Raw genomic sequence first — 12,789 nt, forward strand, 5'->3', positions numbered from 1 at the left:
CCATCAGCACCAAAGAGCATGCCAAAAACATCACATCCATGTGGCTGGACCACCACAGTAACCACGGCTGCCATGAAAGTGGCTAGATGTCACAACCACCATGCAGATGGTCCACCAGCCTCTGGAGTACATTGACACAAAAGAATAGGAAGTCTCTCTCCACAAAGCCCATTCCAGAGTGACGGAAGAAGCATCTGCTCTATGATAATATTGGGGGACGTGAACACACCTTTTAGTAGTGGACAGATCATCTAGGCAACAAAACTACAGAGTAACCATTACTCTTTCAGGGTGAGAGAAGAAATCTAGGGTTATCTGTGGTGGGAGCGGGGAGGGAAAGGTGGATAGGGAGAGATTGGACAAGGGGCATAAAGAATAAGTACAATTTGTAACAATATATATACTAGTAATATTGATTTGATCAACATGTCAACATTGAATCCCAAAAATATGTATAATCAATTATGATTCAATAAAAAATAAAAAAATAAAATTAGGGAGTAATAACAAATACTCTGAAAAGTCCCAGATGTAAACATTTTTAGTTTAAAATTTTTTTGTGTGTGTAGTTGTATCTTACCACTCATTTTCTTGTGGATGTATGGCTATTTGTGTGGCATGATACTAATTTTTCCTCAGTATTCAAATCTTCAGAAAATGCTGACCCATTAACTTCCCATGACCTTATTTGTTCCATTTATGACCATTTTTATCTTAAATATCATAAGCCAAGGTGCTATGCTAGGTGCAAAGGATGCTAAAATTATAAATCTCTACACTTAATAACTGTAAAGTCAAGTATTATAAGCCAAAATTTGGCTATAAAGTGTTTTGAGTGTTTTTATGCTATTAGGAATACACAGGATAGAGTGATTAGCCCTCCTGGTGGGGAACTCAAAGTTGAGTCTTGATCAGTATGTGTTTGCTAGATAAAGAAAGGGCATACTAGCTAAGACAAGTGCAAGTGAAGGAAAAGAGTCATGACAAATGGGAAATTCAGCCTAATAGTTTCTAATGGGTGGAGCATAGATTTCAAAAGAGTGTCAATAGAAAAGGTGAAGAGTTTCATGGTTAGTGAAGTCATGATCAATTGTATGCTAAGAAAATGGGGTTTGGGTACTGGCCAGTTCAGATCTCCATACCAGTCAGTCACAAAAAATCAAAAAGAGAATGGGTTTTTACTTGCTTCTGTAGGCAATGGACATAGAACGTCTTTAAGTAGAGGATTAATATGGTAAGACTTGAAATTGAACAATGAGATAGATGCAGGAAACAATATTCAGCAAAATAATCATAATGTCTTATGGTAGAACAACACTATATATCACCTAAAATTTTGTATTGCTGTTATATGTCAAAAATGTTGGAAAGGCGAGTTAGATTGACATGTAGAGAGTGATACTTTTATTTACAATTTCAAAATTATATATTGTTTATGGATACATACATCTAGTAAAAGTACAAAAATGTACTAATGTGCTTGGGAGAGATACCAACTTCCTTCTAATTAACCATCTTTGGGAAAGGGGGGTGAATAACATTAGGGATGCATCTATAGGGCCTTCTGTATCTATAATGTCTTAAAAAGTTTTAAAGCAGGGCCGGCCCGGTGGCGCACTGGATAAGTGCGCCGCTTGGGAAGCGCTGCGGCGCTCCCGCCCGAGGGTTCGGATCCCACATACAGACCGGTTCCCGCTCACTGGCTGAGCGAGGCGTGGGGGCAGCGCCGAGGGTTGCGATCCGGTTGCCGGTCCCCGGTCCGGTACGGGGGCAACACTGAGGGTTGTGATCCGTTGCCGGACACGGAAAAAGACAAAAACAAAAAAAATAAAGTTTTAAAGCAGAAATGAAAACTTATTTGTTAAATTTAGGTGGTGAGATGGGTACACAGGTGTAATTCTCTACATTTGGAAATGTTTTCAAATAAAAACAATTTTTAAAAATATAAAGGGGATTTCTGGTTTCCAGTCTAGCAGATAAGAACCTTGGAAGTTGCCACTCGATCCTAAAGAGTAAAAAATTGAGCAAACTGAAAAATCAAGTAATTCTTAGGTCCATAAGAGAAGTGAGGTCACAGGGCAAAGTGTTGCTCCCAAAATTGGAGAGATGGGCATATAAGAGAATCACAACTTACCAGAGCAGAAACCTCCACAGGAACCAGTGCTGGGGTAGAGAAATCTAAACTGTAATTGTTGAATTGCTGGATGCTCAGTATGGACAAGTCAGAGAGAGAAAAACTCCAAGAGGACCCAGTCATCAGGGCCCTTGCTTTTGTGAGTTATACCTCCTGGATTTCTACTGGGTTCTCACAATGAACATCGGACAGGGGAAGGGGTGGGATCCCTTCCAGCTTCTGGCAGGGGAGAGGGGGAAAAGGAGCCATTTTGAAATATTCCAGAGCATCCTGTTCTTAGCAAGGCCTGTCCTCAGGAGAAACTATTTAACTGAAGCCTAGCTGACCTGAGGGAAGGGAAATGCTCAATTCCAGCCAGCTCTAGCCTTCCACATGAAGGACAGGAAATACCTAAATGTAGCCCACTCAAGCCATCCTGTCCTACATAAGAGGATGGGGTAGGGAGAGGTTGTTTGAGAGGCATGTGAAGTTCATAGTCCAGAGGCTCAGACTCACTAAAAGACCTAATCATAGGAATATAGAATCCTTTCCTTCCCTCCACGCCTTACCAGCACATTACTAAAAGCATATTTACAGCAGTTCCTTTTACCCAGTACAGCATGTCCTGCTATCATGAAAAAATTACAAGGCATGCTGAAAGGCAAAGCACAATTTGAAGAAACAAAGCAAGCATCAGACATTACAGGGATGTTGGAATTATCCGACCAGGCATTCAAAACAGCAGTGATTAATATGATAAGGGCTGTAATTGATAAAGTAGACAGCATACAAGAACAGATGCACAATGTAAGCAAAGAGATGGAAATTCTAAGAACCAAAAAGTAATGCTAGAGATCAAAAACACTTAGTGAGGCTGGTCAGTTAGCTCAGTTGGTTACAGCATGGTGTTATAACACCAAGATCAAGAGTTTGGATCCCTGTACTGGCAAGCCACCAAAAAAACCTCACAGAAATGAATAATGCTTCTGATGGGCTTATAAGTAGACAGGACATGTCTGAGGAAAGAATCTCTGAGCTTGAGGATATCTCAATAGAAACCTCCAAAACTGAAAATCAAAGGGAAAAAGACTGGACGGAAAACAATATATAAGAACTGTGAAGGCCAGTGTGTGGCTCACTCTGGAGAGTGCGGTGGTAATGACACCAAGGCAACGGGTTCAGATCCTACATAGGGATTGCTGGTTGGTTCACTGGCTGAGCATGGTGCTGACAACACCAAGTCAAGGGTTGAGATCCCCTTATCGGTCATCTTTAAAAAAAAGAACTGTGAGACAGTATATGCTAATGGGAATACCAGAAGGGGAAGAGAGAAAGAAACAGAAAAAGATCCAAAGTCAGTCATCTAAGTTTCCATAAAAGAAAATTAAAACCAAAGTAAGTCGAAGAAAAATAATAAAATAGAGCAGAAGTAAATGAAATTGGAACAAAAAATCAATAAAATCACCAAAATCAGGGCTGGCCCGTCACTCACTTCGGAGCGTGTGGTGCTGTTAACACCAAGGCCACGGGTTTGGATCCCATATAGGGATGGCCGGTTTGCTCACTTCAGAGAGCGTGGTGCTGACAATACCAAGTCAAGGGTTAAGATCGCCTTACCGGTCTTCTTTTTAAAAAAATAAAAAATAAGGCCAGCCCGTGGCTCACTCGGTAGAGTGCGGTGCTGATAACACCGAGGCCCTGGGTTCGGATCCTATATAGGGATGGCCGGTTTGCTCACTGTCTGAGCGTGGTGCTGACAACACCAAGCCAAGGGTTGAGATCCCCTTACCGGTCATCTTTTAAAAATAAATAAATAAATAAATAAAAATAAAATAAAATCACCAAAACCAAAAAGCTCGTTCTTTGAAAAATCAATAAGCCCCTAGCCAGGCTAACTAAGGGGGAGCGGGGAAGAGGGGGAGAGAGACACAAATTACTAATATTAGAAATGAAAGAGGGTACATTACTACAGATCCCTTGGACATTAAAAAGATAATAAAGGAATAGTATGAACAACTCTATGCCCACAAATTTGGTAACCTAGACAAAATGGACTACTTCTTTGAAAGACAATCAGTCAAAACTTACAAAGAAGAAATTTGCAATTTTAATAGGTATGTATCAAATAAATTGATCAATAATTAATAACCCATCTGTCAGTCTATTTGGGTTGATATAACAAAATAACATATACTGGGTGGCTCATAAACAGAAATTTATTTCTCAGTTCTGAAGGATAGGAAGTCCAAGGTCAAGGTGTCTAGTAAGGGCTCACTTCCTGGTTCACAGAGGACACCTTCTCACTGTGTCTTCACATGGTGGAAGAAGCAAACAAACTCTCTAGGGTCTCTTATAAGGGCACTATTCCCATTCAGCCCTCATAACCTAATCACCCCTAAAAGTCCCCACCTCCTTATACCATCATCTTGGGGTTAGGATTTTAACATATGAATGTGGGGAGGACACAAACATTCAGACCATAGTACTTCCAAAACAGAAAGCATGGGGCTCAGATGGGTTCACTGTGGAATTTCACCAAACATTTTAGGAAGAAATAATACCAATTATGTACGATTTCTTTCAGAAGATAAAAGCAGAGGGAACACTTCTTAACTCATCCTATGTTCTATTTTTCCCAAACTTTTTTTTTTTTTTTTTAAAGATGACCGGTAAGGGGATCTTAACCCTTGACTTGGTGTTGTCAGCACCACGCTCACCCAGTGAGCTAACCGGCCATCCCTATATGGGATCCGAACCTGTGGCCTTGGTGTTATCAGCACCACACTCTCCCGAGTGAGCCATGGGCCAGCCCCTTCCCCAAACTTTTTGAAGTGCCCTTGTACATACTCAAAGTGGGACTTTAACAGCACACATTAGAAATTGGTAAAAGTCAGAACAAAAATTAATAAGGATATAAATGTTTTGAACATAAACATTAACATTTGCCCCCGTAGACATATAGAACATAGCACCCAATGAAGAATATATTTTATTGACCACATGCTAGATCAAAAGAAAAACCATACTTCAGTGTATATATTTGCATTTTTCTGATAAGAGGCAAATAAGCTGGAAAAAAAAGTTTAAAAAAATGTTGGGAGGGAATAGAAAACCTGAATGACTAATAACCACTAAACAAATATTTCCTCATATCTTCCCTACTACCATATTCTAGAAAATGACAAAAGATTTACATGGTTTTGCAGGTGAGTATTTCCAAAATTTCAAAGAACAGATACATCTTGTTTTTTACAATTGTTTATAGAACAGAGGAAGGCAGAAACCTACTTAGCTCATTTTAATAGGCTAGTAGAATTTCCATGCCAAAACAGGAGGAGGACAAATAATAATGAACCAATGACCAATGTCATTTATGAACATAGATTTTTTTTTTTTTTTTAAAGATGACCGGTAAGGGGATCTTAACCCTTGACTTGGTGTAGTCAGCACCACGCTCAACCAGTGAGCGAACTGGCCATCCCTATATAGGGATCCAAACCCGGGGCCTTGGTGTTATCAGCACCACACTCTCCCGAGTGAGCCATGGGCCAGCCCATGAACATAGATTTTTAAAAATCCTAAAGAAAACAGCAGATTTAATTCATTGTTAAATTTTTTGGAAGTCCTTAATAACCAATTAGGATTTATCTCTAGAATGTAAGCATGGTCCAACAATAGGAAAACACACTAACAGAATTAAAGAAGAAAACAATGCAATCGTTGGTACAAAAAGGACATATTAAAAAATTATAACTCAAGAAAAACTCACAAGCTATAAATAGAAAGAAATGTCCTGAATGTGAAAACATATCTCTCTTAAACCTGGAGCAGACCTTATACCTCATTGTGAAACCTTGGACACATTCCCAATAAGTCAGGAAACAGGAGCAGATGCTTCCTACCACTATTTCATTCATTGATCTGGTCCTGTCCAATGTATTAAGTCAAAAAATTGAAACATCCATCAACGTTCTGCCAGTTGGCTCTGTTAGTTAGAGGTTGGTGTTATAACACCAAGATCAAGGGTTCAGATCCCTGTATCAGACAGCCACCAAAACAACTAAAACAACAACAAACAGAAACATTGACCAAAGATGAATGGATTTTTTAAAAAATGTGGTTTATATGCAAAATGGAATAGTACTCAGCTATATATTTAAAAAAAAAAAAAGGGTATCCTACCATTTGCAGCAATATGGATGGAACTGGAAACCATCATGTTAAGTGAGGTAAGTCAGGCACAGAAAGACAAATACCACATGATCTCACTCATATGTGGAATCTTAAACAAACAAACAAAAATTTGTTCTCACAGAAGTAGAGAGTAGAATGGTGGTTACCAGAGGCCAGAAGGGGAGAAGAAGGGGTGGACTAACATCTACAGAACTATGCTATCTACCCTAAGTGAATCCATTGTGCAGTATATGCACATATTGAAATGACATACTGGGCCGGCCCGTGGCTCACTCGGTAGAGTGCGGTGCTGATAACACCAAGGCCGCGGGTTCGGATCCCATATAGGGATGGCCGGTTTGCTCACTGGCTGAGCGTGGTGCTGACAACACCAAGCCAAGGGTTGAGATCCCCTTACCGGTCATCCTTAAAAAAAAAAAAAAAAAAAAGAAATGACATACTGTACCCTACAAATACGTACAAGTAAATGTTAAAATATTTTGAATAAAAAAAAAATAGAAACAAGGTAAAGAAAATTGGAAAGGAAGAAATCAACTTATTTACTGACAATGATTACCAACATAGAAAACCCAGGAGAAACCATAGAAAACTTAGATTTGATATGGAATCAACAAGGTTATTTGATACAAGAGCAATGTAAAGAACAGCTTTCCAGTTTACAATTAGATATGTAACACAGGATTTCAAAACTTGTTTAGTAACTGTGGGGCAGTAGGACTAAAGAATGTGGAAAATCAAAGCTTTTCTATTCACTAGTATCCAATCACAAAAGGTAAGTTTTTAAAATCCCCTTTACAGTAGCAATAATCTCTTTAAAGTATTTAGGAATAACTTGCAAATGCTATGTAAAATCTTTTTGGGAGGCGGGGGGCTTTTGGTTGGTTTTCTTTCTTTTTTTTTTTTTTTTTGTCTTTTTGTCTTTTTCCGTGTCCGGCAACGGATCGCAACCCTCAGTGTTGCCCCCGCACCGGACCGGGGACGGCAACGGGACCGCAACCCTCGGTGTTGCTCCCGCACCTCGCTCAGCCAGCAAGCGGGAACCGGTCTGCATGTGGGATCCGAACACTCGGGCGGAAGCGCCGCCGTGCTTCCCAAGCGGCGCACTATCCAGTGCGCCACCGGGCCGGCCCTTGGTTGGTTTTCTTAATTATTTTATTTATTATTTTGGGGGGCAGCTGGCTGAATCCTTGACCCTGGTGTTGAAACACCAGGCTCTAACCAAATGAGCTAATTGGCCAGCTGATGTAAGACATATGAGCAAAATTAAAAACTTTATTGAAGGACATAGAAACAATGAGTGTATTAAATGGAGATAACATTTGACACGTGAGAAGACTTCACTGAAAGATATCAATTTCCCTCTAATCAATCTATAAATTCAAAGCAATTCCAATTATAATCCCAACAATTTTACTTTTTATGGAACTTGACAGGCTAATCCTAAAATTCTTATAGTGAGAATTGCTAAGAAGATTGCTAAGATCTTTTGTTCTCCACTTTGTAGAACAGCAGAAAGTTGGAGGTCTATTGGCACAAGTCTAGACCAGTGGTTCTTAAAGTTTGATCTCCAGGCCAGCAGAATGTACCATCACCTAGGAACTTGTCAGAAATGCAAATTCTTGAGCCGCACCCCAGACCTGCTAAATCAGAACCTCTGGGGGTAAGGCACAGCAATCTGTGTATTAACAAGTGTCCTTCAGGTGATTCAGATACACACTAGCATTTGAGAATTTACTGAGCTAGACAAATAGATCAGTGGTATAATGGAGATTATCAGAAACTGACTTATGCATAAATGGAATTTAATTCTGGCAGAATGCTATTTCAAATCAGCAAAGAAAAGATCAAATATTCAAAAATTAGTACTGGGGGGCAGGCTGGTTAGCTCAGATAGAGCATGGCCTTGTAACACCAGCGTTAAGGGTTGGGGTTCCCATACCAGGCAGTTGCCAAAAAATAAATAATATAAAATAAAATATAGTTTTCAAAAAAAGTTAGTACTAGGGCAATGTATTCACTAATTGGAATGAAATAAAGTAGATCATATGTGGATTAAAGACAAGTATGAAAAGCAAAAAGTTGTGGTTGTGGGCATGGGACTTGGGCAGGATATGGGTGGGGATCAGGAAGATGGCTGGGGTGAAGGCCTTGCTCAAGATGGATAGCCGGATTCCTTACAATAACTACCTGGTGGTTTTCCTGCCTGCCTCTGAGAATGTCCCAGCATGGATTCCTCCTCATGAGAGAGCGCACCACCCAGACTACAACAAAGAGTTAACCCAGTTTCTATCCCGAATTGTCGCATTGAAGAGGGCTCCTGGAGCTCAAGTTGGGATTTAACATCCAAGCAGGAAAGGCCTCCCGGCTAGACATCTTCATCTCCAAGGTAATTCCTGTTGCATCGAGCAGGACTTCAGGAAGGGGACCAAATTCTAGCTATGAATGATGTGGATTTCCAAGATACTGAGCACAGCAAGGCTGTTGAGATCCTGAAGACAGCCTGTGAAATCAGCAGACATGTCTGCTGTTTTCTCTACAATTAGCATCACCAAAAAGAGAGGACTGTGTATCAGACAGTTGCGGCCCATAGCCCTTCATGTGAAATCTTCCAGGAAAAGCTGGCTGGGCCCCAAAGAAGCCACTTGGGAAATTCTACTTTTCAGTCCCTCCCTGGCATAAGTGCGTGAGGCGGATGGGGACCCAGCTAGCCAGCTGTATTACCCAAACTGTACTGCACTTTAGTTCCCTAGTTTTCTAGGTGAGCTTCATTCCCTGAAAGGAGGAGGATGATGATGTCTAGGTATAACCTATCCTCTGGGGAACCCAGCTAGAAAATGCAAATAACATCTATTGAATACCAGGTGCTAAGGTCTTACACACATCACACTGTTTTAATTGTAGAAATCAGTAGAAAAAAGAATCTCGGGGACCTCCCATCTGATTTGCCTGGCCATCTCATCAGAGTCCTCATACACTTTGGAGACTCCAACGAGATCCTGTTTTTGCCCTTTCCTCCTCCTATCCTCTCCCCAAAAAGTAAAACACAATGTTGGAAAAAAAGAAAAGAAAAAATGTAAAACATTCGGAAGAAAATATAGAACATCTTTAACATTGAAGTAGGGAAACATTTTTTTAAAAAGGTATAAAAAATGCCAATCATGAAGGAAAAGATAGTAAAAATGCCAACATTAAAAATTAAAGTTTCTGGGCCGGCCCGTGGCTCACTCGGTAGAGTGCGGTGCTGATAACACCAAGTCAAGGGTTAAGATCCCCTTACCGGTCATCTTTAAAAAAAAAAAAAAAAAAAATTATAATTTCTGTAGAAAAAGAAGCCATGATTAAAGTAAAGCAACAATAAATAAACAAGCCAAAACACTACATAGCTGAAGATAACTGCAACACATTATACCATATGGAGGATTCACATAAAAATTTTTCTACAAAAGAATAAGAAAAAGATAACCCAAAGGAAAAAAAGGGCAAGGTTGTAAAGGACAATTCACTGACATGGGAATCCGAGAGGTAATAAACAAACTCAGCTTCTCTAGTAATCAGAGAATTGCAAATCGTATCTTATAAATCACTTCACAGCGATTATACTGACATTTTAACAGTGTTATAATACCAAGTACAGTGCGCTGCAGAGCGTTGGGAACTCTCATAGATTTCTGGTGAGTGTATTAACTGCTACAGCTTTGGAAAGCTATTTGGCAAAATGTAGTACAGGTGAAGATGATCAATCTCAAAGACCTAGGTATATGAAATTCTCACATATGTACTCAAGAAGATGTGTGCAAAAATGTCCTTGCAGGGCCGGCTCGTGGCTCACTCAGTAGAGTGTGGTGCTGAAAAAACACCAAGGCCATGGGTTCGGATCCCATATAGGGATGGCCGGTTAGCTCACTGGGTGAGTGTGGTGCTGACAACACCAAGTCAAGGGTTAAGATCCCCTTACCGGTCATCTTTAAAAAAAAAAAATAATGTCCTTGCATCTCTGTAACAGCAAAAAACAAAAACAAAAACAAAATTCCTAAATGTCCAACAGGAATAAATTATAGTATATTCTTACAATGAAATACCAATCAGCAGTTAAAATGAATCATCTAGAACTACATGTAGCTGCAGAGGAATGTGTATAATATGATGCTATGACCATAAACTTGATAAACATGCAGAAGATACTATACATTTTTATAGCTATGTTGTTTACTACATATACAAGGGTAGTTCAAAATGCTCATGGAAAAATAGATTTAAAAGATAATGTGAATCTTTTCATGAACTTTTTGAAGACCTCTCGTATGTGTAGTAAAAGTATAAAATCCTGCAGGGGATAAAAGGATTCACAGGGGCTTAAATTCCCTTGTGACATTTTTTTCTTGTAACAAATATGACGTGGTAAATGTTAATATTTCTTAAAGCAGTGTAATAGGTAGTCATTTGTTTGTTTATATTACTCTCTATACTTAACTGTGTGTCAGAAATATTTTGTAATTTTTCCCCAGTACTTCTTTAAGTAAACGTTTTATTTTAGAATGGTTTTAAATTCACCAAAAAGTTGCAAAGATAGTACAGAGCATTCCTATACCCTTCAACTAGTTTCCACTATTGTTAACATCTTACATTACTATGGTACGTTACTCACAGTTGAGAAACCAGCATTGGTGCACAATTCTTAACAGCTCCACAGTTTCTGTGGATTTCATTAGTTTTTCTCTAATGTCCTTTTCTGTTCCAGGATCCCATCCAGGATCCCAGTGTTACTTGTAGTCATTATGTCTCCTTATACTCTTCTGGTCTGTGACAGTTTCTCCACTTTTTTTTTTTTTTTAATGATCTTGACAGCTTTGAGGAGAACTGGTCAAATATTTTGAAGAACATCCCTCAACTTGGGTTTTTGGGTTAAACTATCACTGCATATTTCGGAGGAGAACCTTCCTAATATTTTTCTAAACCTTACTAAGTTGAGGAGAACCTGTGGTACTATGCTTCCTCTGTTTGCCCTGTGGTTTCAGATGGACTTAAGAACATAAAAATCTCTCCATTAATTATGAGATGTTGGTTCATATCACAAAAACGTTTCTTTTGTAGAATGGCTTTCATTTTACATGAGTCTTTCTTATGTAAGTTTCAATCGTAGAAAGGTTTTATGAAACTTACATTTTCCCAGTGTTCCATCGGGGGGTACAAGCGAGAACCTAGTAACATGAATGCAGAGATTTCGTTACCTCTACCTGCAAGTGCGAGACTCCCTAACAAGATTCTACCCCTGTTCTTCACCCAACTCAGGCACTTTTAGGTTTTCCTAGGAGGCAGATCACAAATCATTCCAGATTGTTGCTTTTGCCACTACCGTCAGGACTCCATGACTGTCCCCGTGTTCTAAGCTTTTGCTTGCCAGCATTTCCACTGCCACTCTCTTCTAAGAATGTAATTATCCAATAACTTAGCCAAGTCCTCATATGTCTCCCTTATCAGAATTCCCAGGATTCTCCCCTCCACCCCTACAGCTGGCTTCCCTTCAGATCCCTTGGCTGGGACTGGGTTACATGCCAATGCCTAGTGACAAGGGAGGCTGAGTGTCTGGTATTTTCAGCCTCGATGGTGGTGGGTGGGCTCTCTAGACAAAATACAAATGTAGAGAAATAAGCTTTGGGTAGACAAATCACAACCTCAGCTACAGCCCATTCATTTGTGTCAAACTTTTATTCCATTATACACAATTAAAAATGCTAACACTTCCATGAAATTTCATCCTCTCCCTCAGAGGGAGACAGCTTCAATATCAACCAGCTACTGCCTCCAGCTCCAAGTCCAGGACCTCTGGGACCATGCAATCTTCGCCTTCAGGTCTGGAGATGATTCCTCATGGACCAGTAGCCTGAAGTTAAAAGACAAGTTAACTGTCTCCAACACATCCAATAGACCAATGGTTCTTGAAGTGTGGTCCTCACACCAGCAGCATTAGTGTCACCATGGAACTTATTAGAAATGTAAATGATTGAGCCACACCCATAATCTACAGAATCAGAAACTCTGGGTTGGGCTCCAACAGTTTGTGTTTTAACAAGCCCTCCATGTGATCCTGATGCGTGCTAAAGCTAGAGAACCCCTGCAAAAGACAATGCTAGACGAAAAAGCGTGAGTGCAATAATACTCCCATTCAGCAAAGGAAATATGCAGTAGACACTGTTCCTGAGCACACCTCATATCCTACTTTTTTAATCAGCTTTTGCTGTGTAACAAACTGACAAAACTTGGTAGCTTAAAAGTGTAACCATTCATTTGCCATGACTCTGTGGGTTGGCCATTTGGGCTGGGTTTATCAGTGCTCGCCCATGGCAATCTGTAGTCTCACTGATATATGCCTTGCAGTTGGTGGGTTGTTGCCCAGGTGATGGGAGTAACTGGGCCATATCTCTCCTCATCTAGAAGGCTAGCCTATCATCATCTACATAGTAGTTGTCTCAGAGTTTCCAAAA

At 39.9% G+C, this 12,789-nt stretch overlaps 1 pseudogene; it reads left to right on the forward strand.

The window, feature by feature from the left end:
* Positions 1 to 8,464: 8,464 nt before the first annotated feature.
* Positions 8,465 to 8,994, forward strand: LOC103587512 (annotated as a pseudogene).
* The last annotated feature ends 3,795 nt before the right edge of the window (positions 8,995 to 12,789 follow it).

Source organism: Galeopterus variegatus, unplaced genomic scaffold (assembly GCF_000696425.1).
Source record: "Galeopterus variegatus unplaced genomic scaffold, G_variegatus-3.0.2 Scaffold455, whole genome shotgun sequence".
NCBI classification, from domain to species: Eukaryota; Metazoa; Chordata; class Mammalia; order Dermoptera; family Cynocephalidae; genus Galeopterus; species Galeopterus variegatus.